Consider the following 24066-nt stretch of genomic DNA (forward strand, 5'->3'; position numbering starts at 1 on the left):
AACAGAAAATTGATGGAAGTCAGTTTCTTCTGTATGTTACAGATCATCAATTATGTATATGAAACTGTAGTCTGCCTTGAACATCATACTGTAAAGAAGATTGGGATGATTTTCAAAATATACAACGATATAGCAGCTGTGTAGGATTAGAAATAGACTATGAATTGGTGCTACACCATTGTCCCTTGGATATTTTGACTCCCTTCCTAAGTTAAGGCAACAAATGCATGCATTCTTTCTCTTTTTCCTCTTGTCCATTTTTATTTATTAAAAAACAGTAGAAGAAACAATATTGTCAATGATTCGGTATAAAAAACATAAGGTCATCAACCCCATTTGAGTATAATTGTCTTGGCTAAAGATTAAGATGATTCGGCAATGCTTCTACTCTGCTAAAAACATTCCTTGCTTCCTTTAAGTGTTGGTGGAGGAAAAACAATATTTGTGTTCTATCGAAGATATGGTGAGTAGAGCAAGGGGTGATGAACAGATAGAGAAAGGGAGGGCGATGAAGATTTGTATAATGAAGTGGAGCAGAGTCGAAAACAGACCCATGTATAGATGAACAACATAAGATGGAAACTTATGCCTTATTACGTTCGGTAATTGTAAGCTTTAGTTGAGATGAGCATCATTTATTTTCCATGGAAGGGGTGTGTAGGTTTGTTTCTCCCATTGCAACGCACGAGCATTTTTCCTAGTCTTTATTATGCCTCCATCCTTTCCCATGGTATCTTTAGTGCGTGGTACATGTGCCACAATTTGGTAGGGGCTGAGATGGAGGCCGAATTGCTAATCAAGCTCCTGACGAGCTGGACTGTCATACTGTGGGGTAGTCCGGACTCATTTGACAGTGTCCGGGGACTTGGCTACCGATGTAATAGTCGGCTTGATAAGGCCGCCCTGTACTTCCGCTGCCAGGGCCGCGGTGTGCTCCTCAGTACGGAGGGAGCATTCCATGTTTCCATTGACCGTTATAACGCCGCGTGGTCCGGGCATCTTGAGTTTGAGATAGGCATAGTGTGGGACCGCATTGAAGCGAGCGAACGCGGTTCGTACGAGCAGTGCATGGTAGCCAGTGCAGAAGGGGACGATGTCGAAGATCAAGTCTTCGCTTCGGAAGTTGTCCGGCGAACCGAAGACAACCTCCAATGTGATTGAGCCCGTGCAGCGGGCCTCTACACCAGGTATTACTCCTTTAAAGGTAGTTTTGGTAGGCTTGATTCTTGACGGATCAATACCCATCTTGTGGACCGTGTCCTGATAGAGCAGGTTAAGGCTGCTGCCGCCGTCCATGAGGACTCACGTAAGGTAGAATCCGTCAATGATTGGGTCGAGGACCAGTGCGGCTAAACCTCCATGACGGATACTGGTCGGATGGTCCCTGCGATCGAAGGTGATCGGACAGGCCGACCATGGGTTGAATTTTGGGGCGACTGGCTCTATTGCATAGACGTCCCTTAGCATGCGCTTGCGCTCCCTCTTGGGGATATGACTGACGTATATCATATTTACAGTTTTGACTTCGGGGGGAAATTTATTCTTTCCCCCTGTGTTCGGTGGACGAGGCTCCTCGTCATCGTCCTCGTTGGGCGACCCTTTCTCCTTATGTTCGTTGTTTAACTTGCTGGCCTGTTTAAAGACCCAACAACTTCGGCTGGTATGATTGGCAGGCTTGTCGGGGGTGCCATAAATTTGGCAGGGCCGATCGAGTATTCGGTCCAAGATGGATGAGCCCTCTCTGTTTCTTTTGAATGGCTTCTTCCACTAACCGAACATGGAGCCGCTGAATTCGGCGTTGACCTTCGTGTCTTCGGTAGTGTCAATATTGCTGTGGCGCTTGTGTTTGTTGCGTCGGGGCCTACCGTTGTTATTCTTAGCTTTGGAAGTGCCAGGTTCGCTTGTACTATTACTACTACGGGCTAGCCAGCTATCTTCACCCGCAAAAGCGGGTCATGAGTGTCGTGAGGGCTGCCATGGACTTCGGCTTCTCTTGGACGAGGTGTCGGGCGAGCCATTCTTCGCGAATGCTATGTTTAAAGGACGCTAGGGCTTCGGCGTCTGGACAATCGACAATCTAGTTCTTTTTAATGAGGAACCTAGTCCAGAATTTTCGGGCGGACTCTCCGGGTTGCTGGACAATATGACTGAGGTCATCAGCATCTGGAGGCCGGATGTAGGTGCCTTGGAAGTTGTCTCTAAAGGCATCCTCCAGGTCTTCCCAGCTTCTGATATAGTTTTCTGGGAGGCTGTTTAACCAATGCCAAGCTAGCCCCTTAAGTTTTAGGGGGAGGTATTTGATGGTGTGTAGATCGTCATCGCGAGCCATGTGAATGTGGAGAAGAAAATCTTCAATCCATTCTGCGGGATCTGTTGTGCCGTTGTATGATTCAATGTTCATGGGTTTAAACCCTTCTGGGAACTGGTGCTCCATTACCTCATCGGTGAAGCATAGGGGGTGTGTAGCACCTCTATATCGGGCCATGTCACGACGCAGTTTGTATGAAGTCCGTATGCGGTTTTCGGCCTGGGAGTGGTTGTGCTTGTCACACCAGGATTGATAACCGTCCTCTCGCGTCGGGGCACGCCCCCGCGATCCATAGATTGATCTGGTCTGACCTGCTCTATTTTCCAGGTCCTGTCGTAGGTCATATGTGTATCCTCGAGCTGTTTTTTCTCTGCTTTTACGGCGAGGTGGTGCGGGCTGGTGTTTGGCTTGAGTTGTCGTTCTGTCCCGGTCACGTGGTGGTCGGTCGGGTCTGTCAGCCGCGTTACGCGCGGGTCGTATGGGCTCCAACACCTCATCGTCGAATTGGGGTAGTAGCTTATGCTTCGGGTAACTCTTTGTTGGGCATTCGATGTCGTATTCTTCGGCTGCCAGGACATTAGTCCATCTATCGTTGAGCAGATCTTGGTCAGCTTGGAGCTTCTGCTGCTTCTTTTTTAGGCTTCTTGCCGTGGCTATTAGCCGGCGCTTAAAGCGCTCTTGTTCGAGGGGTTCTTTTGGCACGATAATTTTTTTGTTGTCGAGGCCCATGTCGTCCTCGGAGAGTGGTAGATAGTTGCTATCCTCCGAGTCTTCATTCCCTGCTTGCTCGTCAGGGTCGACTTGCCCGTCCTCCCGATCATCCTGTTTGGATGTTGGTTCGATGGGGTCCTTTTGGTCTTCGGCATTCTCCGGAGTATCATTGTTTCCGGTGCCGATATTGCTGTCTTTTCCGTGACGCGATTTAGAGTGGCGCCGCTGATGTCGATGTTTCGGTGGTATCTCAAGAGGTTCATCCTCGACTGGGTCCTTCTCATCATCATCGTCGCCTTTTTTAGGTGTGTCCACCATGTACTCGTTGTATGAGGAAAAGGCCGTCCAGCGTCCTGTGAACGGTGGGTTTTGGGCCTGCTCCTCTCCGGCATCGTCGTCCATACCATCGATGTCTTCGGATATGTAGTCGAGCATGTCAGTTAGATCCTCGACAGTGGCTATAAAGTGGGTGGTGGGTGGGAAGTAAAATTCCCTATTTTCAGCCCCTAGTCCGGGCTGGGCGCAATTCGGAAGCAGTTCCTCTGCGATGGCAAGTGCTACCTCTTGAGCACTATGTTGGTTTTCCCTTGAAGAGGAAAGGGTGATGCAGCAAAGTAGCGTAAGTATTTCCCTCAGTTTTTGAGAACCAAGGTATCAATCCAGTAGGAGGCCACGCACGAGTCCCTCGCACCTACACAAACAAATAAAATCCTCGCAACCAACGCAATAAAGGGGTTGTCAATCCCTTCACGGTCACTTACGAAAGTGAGATCTGATAGATATGATAAGATAATATGTTTGGTATTTTATGATAAAGATGCAAAGTAAATAAAGCAAAATAAAAATGGTGCAAGAAATAGCTTGTTGACGGAAGATTAATATGATAGAAAATAGACCCGGGGGCCATAGGTTTCACTAGTGGCTTCTCTCGAGAGCATAAGTATTACGGTGGGTAAACAAATTACTGTTGAGCAATTGACAGAATTGAGCATAGTTATGAGAATATCTAGGTATGATCATGTATATAGGCATCATGTCTGAGACAAGTAGACCGACTCCTGCCTGCATCTACTACTATTACTCCACACATCGACCGCTATCCAGCATGCATCTAGAGTATTAAGTTCAAAAGAATAGAGTAACACTTTAAGTAAGATGACATGATGTAGAGGGATAAACTCATGCAATATGATATAAACCCCATCTTGTTATCCTCGATGGCAACAATACAATACGTGCCTTGCTGCCCCTACTGTCACTGGGAAAGGACACCGCAAGATTAAACCCAAAGCTAAGCACTTCTCCCATTGCAAGAAAGATCAATCTAGTAGGCCAAACCAAACTGATAATTCGAAGAGACTTGCTAATATAACCAATCATACATAAAATAATTCAGAGAAGATTCAAATATTGTTCATAGATAAACTTGATCATAAACCCACAATTCATCGGTCTCAACAAACACACCGCAAAAGAAGATTACATCGAAGAGATCTCCACAAGAGAGGGGAGAACACTGTATTGAGATCCAAAAAGAGAGAAGAAGCCATCTAGCTAATAACTATGGACCCGAAGGTCTGAGGTAAACTACTCACACATCATCGGAGAGGCTATGGTGTTGATGTAGAAGCCCTCCGTGATCGATGCCCCCTCCGGCGTAGCTCCGGAAAAGGCCCCAAGATGGGATCTCACGGGTACAGAAGGTTGCGGCGGTGGAATTAGGTTTTTGGCTCCGTATCTGGTAGTTTGGGGGTACGTAGGTATATATAGGAGGAAGAAGTACGTTGGTGGAGCAACGTGGGCCCCACGAGGGTGGAGGGCACTCCTGGGGGGGTAGGCGCGCCCCCCTACCTCGTGCCTTCCTGGTTGCTTTCTTGACGTAGGGTCCAAGTCCTCTAGGTCACGTTCGTTCCAAAAATCATGTTCCCGAAGGTTTCATTCCGTTTGGACTCCATTTGATATTCTTTTTCGGCGAAACTCTGAAATAGGCAAAAAAACAGCAATTCTGGGATGGGCCTTCGGTTAATAGGTTAGTCCCAAAAATAATATAAAAGTGTATAATAAAGCCCAACAATGTCCAAAACAGAATATAATATAGCATGGAACAATCAAAAATTATAGATACGTTGGAGACGTATCAAGCATAACCAAGCTTAATTCCTGCTCGTCCTCGAGTAGGTAAATGATAAAAACAGAATTTTTAATGTGGAATGCTAGTTGGCATAATTTCAATGTAATTCTCTTAATTGTGGTATGAATATTCAGATCTGAAAGATTCAAGACAAAAGTTCAATATTGGCATAGAAATAATAATACTTCAAGCATACTAACTAAGCAATTATGTCTTCTCAAAATAACATGGCCAAAGAAAGTTATCCCTACAAAATCATATAGTCTGGCTATGCTCTATCTTCACCACACAAAGTATTTAAATCATTCACAACCCCGATGACAAGCCAAGCAATTGTTTCATACTTTTGGTGTTCTCAAACTTTTTCAATCTTCACACAATACATGAGCGTGAGCCATGGACATAGCACTATATGTGGAATAGAATGGTGGTTGTTGAGAAGACAAAAAAGGGAGAAGATAATCTCACATCAACTAGGCGTATCAACGGGCTATGGAGATGTCCATTAATAGATATCAATGTGAGTGAGTAGGGATTGCCATGCAACGGATGCACTAGAGCTATAAGTATATGAAAGCTCAACAAAAGGAACTAAGTGGGTGTGCATGCAAGCGCTTGCTCACGAATACCTAGGGCATTTTGAGGAAGCCCATCATTGGAATATACAAGCCAAGTTCTATAATGAAAATTTCCCACTAGTATATGAAAGTGATATCATAGGAGACTCTCTATCATGAAGATCATGGTGCTACTTTGAAGCACAAGTGTGGTAAAAGGATAGTAGCATTGTCCCTTCTCTCTTTTTCACTCATTTTTTTATTTGGGCCTTTTCTCTCTTTTTTATGGCCTCTTTTTTTTAGTCCGGAGTCTCATCCCGACTTGTGGGGGAATCATAGTCTCCATCATCCTTTCCTCACTTGGGACAATGCTCTAAAAATGATATTCATCACACTTTTATTTACTTACAACTCAACAATTACAACTCAATACTTAGAACAAAATATGACTCTATGTGAATGCCTACGGCGGTGTACCGGGATGTGCAATGAATCAAGAGTGACATGTATCAAAGAATTATGAATGGTGGCTTTGCCACAAATACAATGTCAACTACATGATCATGCAAAGCAATATGACAATGATGGAGCGTGTCATAGTAAACGGAACGGTGGAAAGTTGCATGGCAATATATCTCGGAATGACTATGGAAATGCCATGATAGGTAGGTATGGTGGCTGTTTTGAGGAAGGTATATGGTGGGTGTATGATACCGGCGAAAAGTGTGCGGTATTAGAGAGGCTAGCAATGGTGGAAGGGTGAGAGTGCGTATAATCCATGGACTCAACATTAGTCATAAAGAACTCACATGCTTATTGCAGAACTCTATTAGTTATCGAAAAAAAGTATTACGCGCATGCTCCTAGGGGGGTAGATTGGTAGGAAAAGACCATCGCTCGTCCCCGACCGCCACTCATAAGGAAGACAATCAATAAATAAATCATGCTCTGACTTCATCACATAACGGTTCACCATACGTGCATGCTACGGGAATCACAAACTTCAACACAAGTATTTCTCAAATTCACAACTACTCAACTAGCATGACTCTAATATCACCATCTCCATATCTCAAAACAATTATCAAGTATCAAACTTCTCATAGTATTCAACACACTCATAAGAAAAAAAACTAATCTTGAATGCCTAGCATATTAGGATTAATTTCCCAATTTAAGCAAATTACCATGCTGTTTAAGACTCTCAAAATAATATAAGTGAAGCATGAGAGAACAATTGTTTCTATAAAAAAATCCACCATCGTGCTCTAAAAGATATAAGTGAAGCACTAGAGCAAAAACTATATAGCTCAAAAGATATACGTGAAGCACAAAGAGTATTCTAATAATTCTCAAATCATGTGTGTTTCTCTCAAAAGGTGTGTAAAGAAAATATGATTGTGGAAAACTAACAAATAAATACTCAAATAATACAAGACGCTCCAAGCAAAACACATATCATGTGGTGAATAAAAATATAGCTCCAAGTAAAGTTACCGATGGAAGTAGACGAAAGAGAGGATGCCTTCCGGGACATCCCCAAGCGTTGGATTTTAGGTGTCCTTAGATTATATTGGGTTGCCATGGGCATCCCCTAGCTTACGCTCTTGCCACTCCTTGTTCCATAATCCATCAAATCTTTTACCCAAAACTTGAAAACTTCACAACACAAAACTCAAAATAGAAAATCTTATGAGCTCCGTTAGCAAAAGAAAAAAAACACCACTTCAAGGTACTGTAACGAACTCATTCTTTATTTATATTGGTGTTAAACCTACTTTATTCCAACTTTTCTATGGTTTATAAACTATTTTACTAGCGATAGATTCATCAAAATAAGCAAACAACACACGAAAAACAGAATCTGTCAAAAACAGAACAGTCTGTAGTAATCTGTAGCTAACGCAAGTTCTTGAACCCCAAAAATTCTAAAATAAATTTCTGGACGTGAGGAATTTATCTATTAATCATCTGCAAAAATAATTAACTAAATATCACTTTTCAAATAAAAATGGAAGCACTTCTCGTGTGCGCTAAAGTTTCTGTTTTTTACAGCAAGATCAAAAAGACTTTCCCCAAGTCTTCCCAACGGTTCTACTTGGCACAAACACTAATTAAATACAAAAACACAAACAAAGCAGAGGCTAGATAAATTATTTATTAATAAACAGGAGCAAAAATCAAGGAATAAAAATAAAATTGGGTTGCCTCCCAACAAGCGCTATCGTTTAACACCCCTAGCCAGGCATAAAAGCGAAGATAGATCTAGGTATTGCCATCTTTGGTAGGCAATCCATAAGTGACTCTCATAATAGATTCATATGGTAATTTAATTTTTTTTCTAGGGAAGTTCCATGCCTTTCCTTAACGGAAATTGGAATCTAATATTCCCTTCCTTCATATCAATAATTGCACCAATCGTTCTAAGGAAAGGTCTACCAAGAATAATAGGACATGAAGGATTGCGATCTATGTCAAGAACAATAAAATCTAAAGGCACAAAATTCTTATTTGCAACAATAAGAACATCATTAATTCTTCCCATAGGTTTCTTAATAGTGGAATCCGCAAGGTGCAAGTTTAAAGAGCAATCATCAAAATCACGAAAACCTAGCAAATCACACAAAGGAATTGTGGAAACACTAGCACCCAAATCACACAAAGCATAGCATTCATGATCTTTAATTTTAATTTCAATAGTAGGTTCCCACTCATCATAAAGTTTTCTAGGGATAGAAACTTCCAACTCAAGTTTTTCTTCATAAGATTGCATCAAAGCATCAATGATATGTTTAGTAAAAGCTTTATTTTTACTATAAGCATGTGGAGAATTTAGCACGGATTTTAACAAGGAAATACAATCTATCAAAGAGAAATTATCATAATTAAATTCCTTCAAATCCGAAATAGTGGGTTCATTGATATTTAAAGTTTTGATCTCTTCAATCCCACTTTTAACAATTTTAGCATCAAGATCTAAAGACTCTGAATTTTTGGAACGCCTTCTAGGTAAAGATGGATCATATTCATTCCCATCATTATCAAGATTTTTTCAAAACAAAGATTTAATAGGGGACACATCAATAACGTTTAGATCTTCATCTTTATTTTCATAGAAACTAGAAGAACACGCTTTCACAAAACAATCTTTCTTAGCATGCATCCTAGCGGTTCTTTCTTTGCACTCATCAATGGAAATTCTCATGGCTTTGAGAGACTCATTGATATCATGCTTAGGTGGAATAGATCTATGTTTCAAAGAATCAACATCAAGAGAAATTCTCTCAACGTTCCTAGCCAATTCATCAACTTTATGCAATTTTTCTTCAAGCAAAGCATTGAAATTCTTTTGCGAATTCATAAACTCCTTAACACTAGTCTCAAATTAAGAGGGCATCTTATTAAAATTTCCATAAGAATTGTTGTAGTAATTACCATAATTATTAGAGTAATTACTAGGATACGGCCTAGGATTAAAGTTTCCTCTATACGCGTTGTTACCAAAATTATTCCTACCAACAAAATTCACATCCATAGATTCATTATTATTCTCAATCAAAGTAGACAAGGCATATCATTAGGGTCAGAAGAAACACTTTTATTAGCAAATAATTTCATAAGTTCATCCATCTTTCCACTCAAAACATTAATTTCTTCTATCACATGCACTTTCTTATTAGTAGATCTGTCAGTGTGCCATTGAGAATAATTAACCATAATATTATCTAGGAGTTTAGTAGCTTCTCCTAAAGTGGTTTCCATAAAAGTGCCTCCCGTGGCCGAATCTAAAAGATTTCTAGAAGCAAAATTCAATCTGGCATAAAAATTTTGTATAATCATCCACAAATTCAAACCATGTGTAGGGCAATTACGTATCATTAATTTCATCCTCTCCCAAGCTTGTGCAACATGTTCATGATCAAGTTGCTTAAAATTCATAATATCGTTTCTAAGAGAGATGATCTTAGCGGGAGGAAAATACTTAGAGATAAAAGCATCTTTGCACTTATTCCATGAATCAATACTATTTTTAGGCAAAGACGAAAACCAAGCTTTAGCACGATCTCTAAGAGAAAAAGGAAATAGCTTCAATTTAACAATACCATTGTCCACATCTTTCTTCTTTTGCATATCACACAAATCAACAAAGTTGTTCAGATGGGTAGCGGCATCTTCACTAGGAAGGCCGGAAAACAGATCTTTCATGACAAGATTCAGCAAAGCAGCATTAATTTCACAAGATTCAGCATCGGTAAGAGGAGCAATCGGAGTGCTAATAAAATCATTGTTGTTGGTATTAGTAAAGTCACACAATCTGGTATTATCTTGAGCCATCGTGACAGGCAAGCAATCCAACACACAAGCAAACAAGAAATGGGCAAAAGGCGGCAAATAGGGAAAGAGAATGAGGACGGACAGAGAGGGCAAATAAAACGGCAAGGGTGAAGTGGGGGAGAGGAAAACGAGAGGCAAATGGCAAATAATGTAATGCGGGAGATAAGGGTTTGTGATGGGTACTTTTGGTATGTTGACTTTTGCGTAGACTCCCCGGCAACGGCGCCAGAAATCTTTCTTGCTACCTCTTGAGCACTGTGTTGGTATCTATTATATACTTAAGACAGAAGTCAAACAAGCCATCACGTTAATCCACATAGATTAAATTATCTTGACCGTAAATTTTAGAGATTAACGGTTGAGATTTAAAAGATGTAGCGTTACATACAAATATTACCATGAATAAATAGTTTGACATGTCACGTACAACACATCAGTTTTTTTTGAACCAACACATCTGATTTTTTAGAACTAACACGTCTTTGGTTTACTCATATATGTTTCTACTAAAAGGTCAAAATGAAAAAAAATAGATGCTCATATATTTGTGCCGATTTGGACAAGCACGGAGGACACAAGGGGCATGACATAGAGTCCAGGCCATCTACGTATGCTCTTTATTTTGAACTCGGCAACATGTAATTAAAGCTCTATACTATTATTTTTATTTCCTAATAGGGATCCGAATAGGCCTGAAAGCTACGTCGTCAGATCACGTAAAAAGAAAAGCCAACTGGAATGCTCCCGTGAAAAAGGCAATCAGAATTCACAAAAAAATGTGGTTCCCTTTTTTGGATGAGGAAAAATAGGCGTGTAACAGTCCTAAGCGGACCTACCAAAATAAATCTAGCCTCTAATTTGGGCATGTTATAGGTGGCATATACGGACACCAGTAGATGGACAAAAACAGAATCATGCGGCAAGGCTGTGTTGGGCAACAAAATATGCTATGGGCTAACTACTGGTGCGTTCATTTGGGCACTTGAATTTACGCGGCATAGTGCAAATGAAGCAAACAAAATTCTAAAAAATACAATTGAAAATATGAAGAATCTCTAAATGCGATTATTATCAAATAAAAAATTCTTTTAAAAAAGTTAACATGTAATGCTCACATAGGAAAAAACCATGTAAATGTGCATGCCACACACATCTTTGGCTATTATTAGTGGTAGGTATATATATAAATTGTTAGACTGGTCAGGTCAAAATAATATAATTTGTTTCACCGAAAACTACTATCTTTTTTGTGGGGGATTGAACTTTTACTATCATTTATAGTTTTATGTACAAACACATATCTATTAGATCAAATCCAAAGTTATGCATCAAGATAGTGTCAAAATCTAAAACAAAAGATGTTATAATAGAGAGGAAACCTAGACTTGAAGTTATGTGAATAAAGATAATTTTTTCCACTCTACTGAGGCACAAGTATGCATCCGCATACATGTTAGTTACCTAATATAGTAGCTTAGATTTAATAATATGAAATAAGACAGTATGCTCCAGCATCCAGTATTAAGGACAACAAACTAATTCAAAGTATAGTTAGAAAAGCACTGGAAAGTGCAAAGTTGGACGTACATGTCACTTTAACTTTCAGTTTTTCTAATTCAAAGTATAGTACTATAAAAAAAGTGGACTGATTTATCAGATGAAAGATGTTTTTTACACAAATATGCATTCATACCATTTGTGGCATGTAATTTTTCATGACAAAAATATGTTAGTGGTAGTTAGTTCATATTCTTTTTAAAGTTGATACAAAACAACAAAGACACGATCAACACGAATAAGCTTGAGAGAAAATCCTTAAGCAGAAAATACCAGTATATACTGATAACCGGTCATATTAAGATGATTTTGCATTGATTTATATGTAGGTAGAAAGATATCTATTATATACTTAAGACAAAAGTCAAAAAGCCTTCACATTAGTCCACATAGATTAAATTATCTTGACCATAAATTTTAGAGATTAACGGTTGAGATTAAAAAGATGTAGCGTTATATTATCATGCGTTATATAGAGTCAATCTAGTCGCGCAATTGCGCGAGGCACAACACTAGTTCCCTTGAAGAGGAAAGGGCGATGCAGCAAAGTAGCGTAAGTATTTTCCTAGGTTTTTGAGAACCAAGGTATCAATCCAGTAGGAGGCCACGCACGAGTCCCTCGCACCTACACAACAAATAAAATCCTCGCAACCAACGCAATAAAGGGGTTGTCAATCCCTTCATGGTCACTTACGAAAGTGAGATCTGATAGATATGATAAGATAATATTTTTGGTATTTTTATGATAAAGATGCAAAGTAAATAAAGCGAAATAAAAGCGGTGCAAGAAATAGCTTGTTGGCGGAAGATTAATATGATAGAAAATAGACACGGGGGCCATAGGTTTCACTAGTGGCTTCTCTCAAGAGCATAAGTATTACGGTGGGTAAACAAATTACTATTGAACAATTGACAGAATTGAGCATAGTTGTGAGAATATCTAGGTATGATCATGTATATAGGCATCACTTCCGAGACAAATAGACCGACTCCTGCCTGCATCTACTACTATTACTCCACACATCGACCGCTATCCAGCATGCATCTAGAGTATTAAGTTCAAAAGAACAGAGTAACGCTTTAAGTAAGATGACATGATGTAGAGGGATAAACTCATGCAATATGATATAAACCCCATCTTGTTATCCTCAATGGCAACAATACAATACGTGCCTTGCTGCCCCTACTGTCACTGGGAAAGGACACCGCAAGATTGAACCCAAAGCTAAGCACTTCTCCCATTGCAAGAAATATCAATCTAGTAGGCCAAACCAAACTGATAATTCGAAGGTATTTGCAAAGATAACCAATCATACATAAAAGAATTCAGAGAAGATTCAAATATTGTTCATAGATAAACTTGATCATAAACCCACAATTCATCAGTCTCAACAAACACACCGCAAAATAAGATTACATCGAATAGATCTCCACAAGAGAGGGGGAGAACATTGTATTGAGATCCAAAAAGAGAGAAGAAGCCATCTAGCTAATAACTATGGACCCAAAGGTTTGAGGTAAACTACTCACACATCATCGGAGAGGCTATGGTGTTGATGTAGAAGCCCTTCATGATTGATGCCCCCTTCGGTGGAGCTCTGGAAAAGGCCCCAAGATGGGATCTCACGGGTATAGAAGGTTGCAGCGGTGGAATTAGGTTTTTGGCTCCGTATCTGGTAGTTTGGGGTACGTAGGTATATATAGGAGGAAGAAGTACGTCGATGGAGCAACGTGGGCCCCACAAGGGTGGAGGGCGCGCCCCCCTACCTCGTGCCTTCCTGGTTGCTTTCTTGACGTAGGGTCCAATTCATCTAGATCATGTTCGTTCCAAAAATCACGTTCCCGAAGGTTTCATTCCGTTTGGACTCCGTTTGATATTCTTTTTCTGCGAAACTCTGAAATAGGCAAAAAAACAGCAATTCTGGGTTGGTCCTCCGGTTAATAGGTTAGTCCAAAAATATTATAAAGGTGTATAATAAATCCCAATAATGTCCAAAACAGAATATAATATAGCATGGAACAATCAAAAATTATAGATACGTTGGAGACGTATCAGCGAGGGATCGCATTAAGTCTAGAGCCTCGTTTAAGGGCGAGGTTTAGACGGGGACCGAAGTTCCCTAGCCGAGCTTGCATGACGCAAACTTCAAGGGTTCGGAGCTAGTGTCTAGAGAAGAGCCCGGCTTTGTGATGACTGTCGGTGGCGCTATCCTCTCCGGTTCTCCAGTGTTGAGCTCTATAGCCGCAGAGAGTCCGGCGGGCTCTAGACTCCCGTCTTCGGACCTAGTGACGCGCTCCGGATCTAAGGCCGGAGCGGTGGTTGGAGCCACGAACCCTTGGAAGATCAAATCTCCTCGGATATCAGCAACATAGTTCAGATTTCCAAAAATGATCTGGTGACCAGGGGCGTAGCTGTCGATCTGCTCCAGGTGGCCAACTGAGTTGGCATGCAGTGCGAAGCCACCAATTACGAAGATCTGGCCGGGGAGAAAAATCTCCTTCCCGGCAGCATTGTTGTAGATGATCGATGGAGCCATCGAGCCTTTTGATGATGGTACAGTGGAACTCTCAATGAAAGCACTAATGTCGGTGTCAAAACCGGCAGATCTCGGGTAGGGGGTCCTGAACTGTGCGTCTAAGGATCGAAGGTAACAGGAGACAGGGACACGGTGTTTACCCAGGTTCGGGCCCTCTTGATGGAGGTAATACCCTAGGTCCTGCTTGATTGACTTTGATGAGTATAGGGGTTACAAGAGTTGATCTACCACGAGATCGTGATGGCTAAACCCTAGATTTCTAGCCTGTATGGTTATGATTGCCTCTATGAACTAAACCCTCCGGTTTATATAGACACCGCAGGGGGCTAGGATTGTACAAAGTCGGTTTATAGAGAAAGGAATCTTCATATCCGAACGCCAAGCTTGCCATCCACGCAAAGGAGAGTCCCATCCGGACACGGGGGAAAGCCTTCTATCTTGTATCTTCGCGGCCCATTAGTCCGGCCCATGTTGCATAGCCCGGACGCCCGAGGACCCTCTTATCCAGGACTCCCTCAGTCACCACTAGCATTGCCGGGAAGACCCCTCCGAATGTTTCCCCCCTCGCTGGTATCGTGTAGCTAGTACCGCGATAGGTCACCACTAGCACTACAGGGAAGACCTCTTCGGATGTTTCCCCCCTTCTGATTTACACTTGATGAAATCTTCTAAGTCTGAAACTGCCTCAATTAAAACTTGACATGCGAAAGAACATGCGGTGCCTCCATGTTTGGTTTTGCTAATTGATGACAATCTCTATGGACTAATGGTTTCCTTGAGTTATATTTGAAGGTTTTGTCCATAGGCTTTTCTTGGAGTACATGTGCTGGTTTCAAGGAGAGTTTGTGTCGACCAAGGTGCTACTCAAGGAATTATCCAAAGATTTGTCATGTGAGTGTTGAGCTTATTGCAAGCTTGTCTTGAAGAAGAAGATTGTGTGATCATTCATGTCTACCTTGAATACATCATCCAAATGAAGGGAATTGGAAAGATTCAAGGTTGATCAAGATTAAGTCAAGAATGAATCAAGTTGATCAACACACAAAGCATACAAGATGTACTGAGGGATCAAGTGATCCCATGGTATGGTAAGCATTGTCCATTACGCTCTGTTTGCTAACCCATGGTTTTCGTGAGAGTTCTTTGTGGGGTTAGGTTGCGATGTGCAAGTTCAAGTGGAGCATCATGAAGAGATCAAATGCTTGAAGCTTGCCATCCATTATGGTAACAATGGATTTATGAAGATACGCCGGAGAGTGGCTCACCCATAGTGGAGTATGGGGGAGAAATCAACTAGTTTTTATCGAGCCAACACAATCAAGAAAGGTGGTCCAACTTGAGGAAGTCAAGATCGTCATCATCTAGCTCAAGTGGACTATGTGCAAGACAAAGTTTTGCCCCTAATAGGTTTTCTATTTTACCGGTCTCATAGTGGTAGTTGGGAGACTGGGTTATAGGATCGATTGTTGTACTATCAAGGGGGCTTCCCGATGAGTAGCTTGATCGTATCGTTCGTAGAGAGCTCAAACCATTGCATCCTTGCATCATCTTTCTTGGTTCTTGTTTGGTTCTCTTTCTGACTCTTAGAGCTTATGGTCATCTTGATGACAATCTTGAGTTCATCGAAAACGGAGTTCACTCGCATCTTCTATGATGTTTTTGACATTGGAGGTTATGTTGGTTCTTCTCTGTTGGAGGTTTCACTCCTCTATTTGTTAGGCATACCTCCTGTTGGAAATATGCCCTAGAGGCAATAATAAAATGGTTATTATTATATTTCTTTGTTCATAGTAATTGTCTATTGTTCATGCTATAATTGTGTTATCCGGAAATCGCAATACATGTGTGAATACATAGACCACAACACGTCCCTAGTGAGCCTCTAGTTGACTAGCTCGTTGATCAAAGGATAGTCATGGTTTCCTGACTATGGAAATTAGATGTCATTGATAACGGGATAACATCATTAGGAGAATGATGTGATGGACAAGACCCAATCCTAAGCTTAGCTCAAAGATCGTGTAGTTCGTTTGCTGTAGCTTTTCTGAATGTCAAGTATCATTTCCTTAGACCATGAGATTGTGCAACTCCCGGATACTGTAGGAGTACCTTGGGTGTACCAAACGTCACAACGTAACTGGGTGACTATAAAGGTACATTACAAGTATCTCTGAAAGTGTCTGTTGGGTTGGCACGAATCGAGACTGGGATTTGCCACTTCGTATGACGGAGAGGTATCTCTAGGCCCACTCGGTAATGCATCATCATAATGAGCTCAATGTGATCAAGTAGTTGATCACGGGATCATGCATTACGGTATGAGTAAAGTGACTTGCCGGTAACTAGACTGAAAAAAGTATTGGGATACCGACGATCGAGTCTCGGACAAGTAACGTACCGATTGACAAAGGGAATTGTATATGGATTGATTGAATCCTCGACATCGTGGTTCATCCGATGAGATCATCGTGGAGCATGTGGGAGCCAACATGGGTATCTAGATCCCGCTGTTGGTTATTGACCGGAGAGGCTTCTCGGTCATGTCTGCATGTCTCCCGAACCCATAGGGTCTACACACTTAAGGTTCGGTGACGCTAGGGTTGTAGAGATATTAGCACACGGTAACCCGAAAGTTGTTCGGAGTCCCGGATGAGATCCCGGACGTCACGAGGAGTTCCGGAATGGTCCGAAGGTAAAGATTCATATATAGGAAGTCCAGTTTCGGCCATCGGGAAGGTTTCGGGGGTCACCGGTATTGTACCGGGACCACCGGAAGGGTCCCGGGGGTCCACCGGGTGGGGTCACCTATCCCGGAGGGCCCCATGGGCTGAAGTGGGAGGGGAACCAGCCCCTAGTGGGCTGGTGCGCCCCCCTTGGGCCTCCCCCTGCGCCTAGGCACCCCCTTTGGCCGCCCCCCCCCTAGGAGATTGGATCTACTAGGGCCGGCGCCCCCCCCCCTAGGCACCCTATATATAGTGGGGGGGAGGGAGGGCTACGTGTTGGAAATATGCCCTAGAGGCAATAATAAAATGGTTATTATTATATTTCTTTGTTCACGATAATTGTCTATTGTTCATGCTATAATTGTGTTATCCGGGAAATCGTAATACATGTGTGAATACATAGACTACAACACGTCCCTAGTGAGCCTCTAGTTGACTAGCTCGTTGATCAAAAGATAGTCATGGTTTCCTGACTATGGACATTAGATATCATTGATAAGGGGATGACATCATTAGGAGAATGATGTGATGGACAAGACCCAATCCTAAGCTTAGCTCAAAGATCGTGTAGTTCGTTTGCTATAGCTTTTCTGAATGTCAAGTATCATTTCCTTAGACCATGAGATTGTGCAACTCCCGAATACCGTAGGAGTACCTTGGGTGTGCCAAACGTCACAACGTAACTGGGTGACTATAAAGGTACATTGCAGGTATCTCCGAAAGTGTCTGTTGTGTTGGCATGAATCGAGACTGGGATTTGTCACTCCGTATGACAGAGAGGTATCTCTGGGCCCACTCGGTAATGCATCATCATAATGAGCTCAATGTGATCAAGTGGTTGACCTCGGGATCATGCATTATGGTATGAGTAAAGTGACTTGCCAGTAACGAGACTGAACATGGTATTGGGATACCGACGATCGAGTCTCGGACAAGTAACGTACCGATTGACAAAGGGAATTGTATACGGGATTGATTAAGTCCTCGACATCGTGGTTCATCCGATGAGATCATCGAGGAGCATGTGGGAGCCAACATGGGTATCCAGATCCTGCTGTTGGTTATTGACCGGAGAGGCGTCTCGGTCATGTCTGCGTGTCTCACGAACCCGTAGGGTCTACACACTTAAGGTTCGATGACGCTAGGGTTGTAGAGATATTAGTATGCAGTAACCCGAAAGTTGTTCGGAGTCCCGGATGAGATCCCGGACGTCACGAGGAGTTCTGGAATGGTCCGGAGGTAAAGATTTATATACAGGAAGTCCAGTTTCGGCCAGCGGGAAGGTTCCGGGGGTTACCGGTATTGTACCGGGACCACCGGAAGGGTCCCGGGGGTCCACCGGATGGGGCCACCTATCCCGGAGGGCCCCATGGGCTGAAATGGCGTGGGAACCAGCCCCTGATGGGCTGGTGCGCCCCACCCAAGGGCCCAAGGTGCCTAGGGTTGGAAACCCTAGGGGGCGTTGCCCCCCCCCCCCGAGGGGGCATGCGCCCCCTGGTTGGAAACCCTAAGGGGGTCGTTGCCCCCAGGGGCCGCCCCCCCTTTTAGATGGGATCTCCAAGGGGGCATGCGCCCCCCTAGCCCCTATATATAGTGGAAGGGAGGGAGGGCAGCCGCACCTTGCTCTTGGCGCCTCCCTCTCCCTCCGTAACACCTCTCCTCCCCGCTTGTGCTTGGCGAAGCCCTGCCTGGATCCTGCTGCATCCACCACCACGCCGTCGTGCTGCTGGATCTTCATCAGCCTATCCTTCCCCCTTGCTGGATCAAGAAGGAGGAGACGTCTTCCCAACCGTACGTGTGTTGAACGCGGAGGTGCTGTCCGTTCGGCACTTGGTCATCGGTGATTTGGATCACGGCGAGTACGACTCCATCATCCCCGTTCACTTGAACACTTCCGCTCGTGATCTACAAGGGTATGTAGATGCACTCCTATTCCCCTCGTTGCTAGAATACTCCATAGATTGATCTTGGTGATGTGTAGAAATTTTTTAATTTCTACTACGATCCCCAACAGTGGTATCAGAGCTAGGTCTATGCGTAGTTACTATGCACGAGTAGAACACAAAGTAGTTGTGGGCGTCGATATTGTCAATTTGCTTGCCGTTACTAGTCTTATCTTGATTCGGCGGCATCGTGGGATGAAGCGGCCCGGACCAACCTTACATGTACGCTTACGTGAGACCGGTTCCACCGACTGACATGCACTAGTTGCATAAGGTGGCTGGCGGGTGTCTGTCTCTCCCACTTTAGTCGGATCGGATTCGATGAACAGGGTCCTTATGAAGGGTAAATAGAAATTGGCAATTCACTTGTAGTTTTGGCGTAGGTAAGAAACGTTCTTGCTAGAAACCTATAGCAGCCACGTAAAAAAAACTTGCAACAACAATTAGAGGACGTCTAACTTGTTTTTGCAGCAAGTGTTTTGTGATGTGATATGGCCAAAGGTTGTGATGAATGATGAATGATATATGTGATGTATGAGATTGATCATGTTCTTGTAATAGGAATCACGACTTGCATGTCGATGAGTATGACAACCGGCAGGAGCCATAGGAGTTGTCTTTATTTATTTATGACCTGCGTGTCAACATAAACATCATGTAATTACTTTACTTTATTGCTAAAGCGTTAGCCATAGTAGTAGAAGTAATAGATGATGAGACAACTTCAGGAAGACACGATGATGGAGATCATGATGATGGTGATCATGGTGTCATGCTGGTGACAACGATGATCATGGAGCCCCGAAGATGGAGATCAAAGGAGAAAATGATATCGGCCATATCATGTCACTATTTGATTGCATGTGATGTTTATCATGTTTTACATCTTATTTGCTTAGAACGACGGTAGCTTAAATAAGATGATCCCTTGTAATAATTTCAAGAAAGTGTTCCCCCTAAGTGTGCACCGTTGCGAAGGTTCGTTGTTTCGAAGCACCACGTGATGATCGGGTGTGATAGATTCTAACGTTCGAATACAACGGGTGTAAGACAGATTTACACACGCAATACACTTAGGTTGACTTGACGAGCCTAGCATGTACAGACATGGCCTCGGAACACAGAAGACTGAAAGGTCGAGCATGAGTCGTATAGAAGATACGATCAACATGAAGATGTTCACCGATGTTGACTAGTCCGTCTCACGTGATGATCGGACACGGCCTAGTAAACTCGGATCATGTTATACTTAGATGACTGGAGGGATGTCTATCTGAGTGGGAGTTCATTTAATAATTTGATTAGATGAACTTAATTATCATGAACTTAGTCTAAAATCTTTACAATATGTCTTGTAGATCAAATGGCCCACGTTGTCCTCAACTTCAACGCGTTCCTAGAGAAAACCAAGCTGAAAGACGATGGCAGCAACTATACGGACTGGGTCCGGAACCTGAGGATCATCCTCATAGCTGCCAAGAAAGATTATGTCCTAGGAGCACCGCTAGGTGATGCACCCGTCCCACAGAACCAAGACGTTATGAACGCTTGGCAGACACGTGCTGATGATTACTCCCTCGTTCAGTGCGGCATGCTTTACAGCTTAGAACCGGGGCTCCAAAAGCGTTTTGAGAGACACGAAGCATATGAGATGTTCGAAGAGCTGAAAATGGTTTTTCAAGCTCATGCCCGGGTCGAGAGATATGAAGTCTCCGACAAGTTCTTCAGCTGTAAGATGGAGGAAAATAGTTCTGTCAGTGAGCACATACTCAAAATGTCTGGGTTGCATAACCGCTTGACTCAGCTGGGAGTTAATCTCCCGGATGATGCGGTCATTGACAGAATCCTTTAGTCGCTTCCACCGAGCTACAAGAGCTTTGTGATGAACTTCAATATGCAGGGGATGGAAAAGACCCTTCCTGAAGTATTTGCAATGCTGAAATCAGCAGAGGTAAAAGTCAAAAAGGAACATCAAGTGTTGATGGTGAATAAAACCACTAACTTCAAGAAAGGCAAGGGTAAGAAGAACTTCAAGAAGGACGGCAAGGGAGTTGCCGCGCCCGGTAAGCAAGCTGCCGGGAAGAAGCCAAAGAATGGACCCAAGCCCGAGACTAAGTGTTTTTATTGCAAGGGAAGTGGTCACTGGAAGCGGAACTGCCCCAAATACTTAGCGGACAAGAAGGCCGGCATCACGAAAGGAGCTGCGGAATAAATGGAGACTGGCGAAGGACGAGGTGACGATGCGCGTCGGGAATGGTTCCAAGGTCGATGTGATCGCCGTCGGCACGCTACCTCTACATTTACCTACGGGATTAGTTTTAAACCTCAATAATTGTTATTTAGTGACAGCTTTGAGCATGAACATTGTATCAGGATCTCGTTTATTCTTAATGAATCTCGAGCGTAATGCTACACATATTCATAGTGTGAATACCAAAAGATGTAAGGTTCATAATGATAGTCCCACATACTTGTGGCACTGCCGCCTTGGTCACATAGGTGTCAAACGCATGAAGAAGCTCCATGCAGATGGACTTTTAGAGTCTCTTGATTACGAATCATTTGACATGTGCGAACCATGCCTCATGGGTAAAATGACCAAGACTCCGTTCTCAGGAACAATGGAGCGAGCAACCAACTTATTGGAAATCATACATACTGATGTGTGCGGTCCAATGAGTGTTGAGGCTCGCGGTGGCTATCGTTATGTTCTCACCCTCACCGATGACTTGAGTAGATATGGGTATGTATACTTAATGAAACACAAGTCTGAGACCTTTGAAAAGTTCAAGGAATTTCAGAGTGAGGTTGAGAATCAACATGACAGGAAAATCAAGTTCTTGCGATCAGATCGTGGGGGAGAATACTTGAGTCATGAATTTGGCACACTCTTAAGAAAATGTGGAACAGTTTCACAACTAAAGCCGCCTGGAACACCTCAGCGTAATGGTGTGTCCGAACATCATAATCGCACTCTATTAGATATGGTGCGATCTATGATGTCTCTTACCGATTTACCGCTATCATTTTGGGGCTATGCTTTAGAGACTGCCGCATTCACTTTAAATAGGGCTCCGTCGAAATCCGTTGAGACGACACCGTATGAATTATGGTTTGGGAAGAAACCTAAGATGCCGTTTCTAAAAGTTTGGGGATGCGATGCTTATGTCAAGAAACTTCAACCTGAAAAGCTTGAACCCAAGTCGGAAAAATGCGTCTTCATAGGATACCCTAAAGAAACTGTTGGGTATACCTTCTACCTCAGATCCGAAGGCAAGATCTTTGTTGCCAAGAATGGGTCCTTTCTAGAGAAAGAGTTTCTCTCGAAAGAAATAAGTGGGAGGAAGGTAGAACTTGATGAAGTATTACCTCTTGAACTGGTAAGTGGCGCAGCTCATGAAAATGTTCCTGAGGTGCCTGCACCAACTAGAGAGGAAGTTGATGATGATCATGAAACTTCAGATCAAGTTGCTACTGAACTTCGTAGGTCTACAAGGACACGTTCCGCACCAGAGTGGTACGGCAACCCTGTCTTGGAAATCATGTTGTTAGACAGCGGTGAACCTTCGAACTATGAAGAAGCAATGGCGGGCCCGGATTCCGACAAATGGCTAGAAGCCATGAAATCCGAGATAGGATCTATGTATGAAAACAAAGTATGGACTTTGACTGACTTGCCCGTTGATCGGCGAGCCATAGAAAATAAATGGATCTTTAAGAAGAAGACAGACGTGGATGGTAATGTGACCATCTATAAAGCTCGCTTGTCGCTAAGGGTTATCGACAAGTTCAAGGGGTTGACTACGATGAGACTTTCTCACCCGTAGCGAAGCTGAAGTCCGTCTGAATCATGTTAGCAATTGCCGCATTCTATGATTATGAGATATGGCAAATGGACATCAAAACGGCATTCCTTAATGGTTTCCTTAAGGAAGAATTGTATATGATGCAGCCGGAAGGTTTTGTCGATCCTAAGAATGTTGACAAGGTGTGCAAGCTCCAACGCTCAATTTATGGGCTGGTGCAAGCATCTCGGAGTTGGAACATTCGCTTTGATGAGATGATCAAAGCGTTTGGGTTTATGCAGACTTATGGAGAAGCCTGCATTTACAAGAAAGTGAGTGGGAGCTCTGTAGCATTTCTCATATTGTATGTGGATGACATACTGTTGATGGGAAATGATATAGAATTCTTGGAAAGCATAAAGGCCTACTTGAACAAGTGTTTTTCAATGAAGGACCTTGGAGAAGCTGCTTATATATTAGGCATCAAGATCTATAGAGATAGATCGAGACGCCTCATCGGTCTTTCACAAAGTACGTACCTTGACAAGATATTGAAGAAGTTCAATATGGATCAGTCCAAGAAGGGGTTCTTGCCTGTATTGCAAGGTGTGCGATTGATCCTTGGCAGAAGATAGAGAAAAGATGAGTGTCGTCCCCTATGCCTCGGCCATAGGGTCTATCATGTATGATATGCTGTGTACCACACCTGATGTAAACCTTGCCGTAAGTTTGGTAGGAAGGTACCAAAGTAATCCCGGCATGGAACACTGGACAGCGGTCAAGAATATCCTGAAGTACCTGAAAAGGACTAAGAAAATGTTTCTCGTTTATGGAGGTGACGAAGAGCTCGTCGTAAAGGGTTACGTCGATGCTAGCTTCGACACAGATCTAGATGACTCTAAGTCACAAACCGGATACGTGTATATTTTGAATGGTGGGGCAGTAAGCTGGTGCAGTTGCAAGCAAAGTGTTGTGGCGGGATATACATGTGAAGTGGAGTACATGGCAGCCTCGGAGGCAGCACAAGAAGCAATCTGGGTGAAGGAGTTCATCACCGACCTAGGAGTCATACCCAATGCGTCGGGCCCGATGACTCTCTTCTGTGACAACACTGGAGCTATTGCCCTTGCCAAGGAGCCCAGGTTTCACAGGAAGACCAGGCATATCAAGCGTCGCTTCAACTCCATTCGTGAAAGTGTTCAAAATGGAGACATAGAAATTTGTAAAGTACATACGGACCTGAATGTAGCAGATCCGTTGACTAAACCTCTCCCTAGAGCAAAACATGATCAACACCAGAACTGCATGGGTGTTCGATTCATCACAATGTAACTAGAATATTGACTCTAGTGCAAGTCTGAGACTGTTGGAAATATGCCCTAGAGGCAATAATAAAATGGTTATTATTATATTTGTTTATTCATGATAATTGTCTATTGTTCATGCTATAATTGTGTTATCCGAAAATCGTAATACATG

This window comes from Triticum urartu, chromosome 3 (assembly GCF_003073215.2).
Source record: "Triticum urartu cultivar G1812 chromosome 3, Tu2.1, whole genome shotgun sequence".
In the NCBI taxonomy this organism is placed as follows: Eukaryota; Viridiplantae; Streptophyta; class Magnoliopsida; order Poales; family Poaceae; genus Triticum; species Triticum urartu.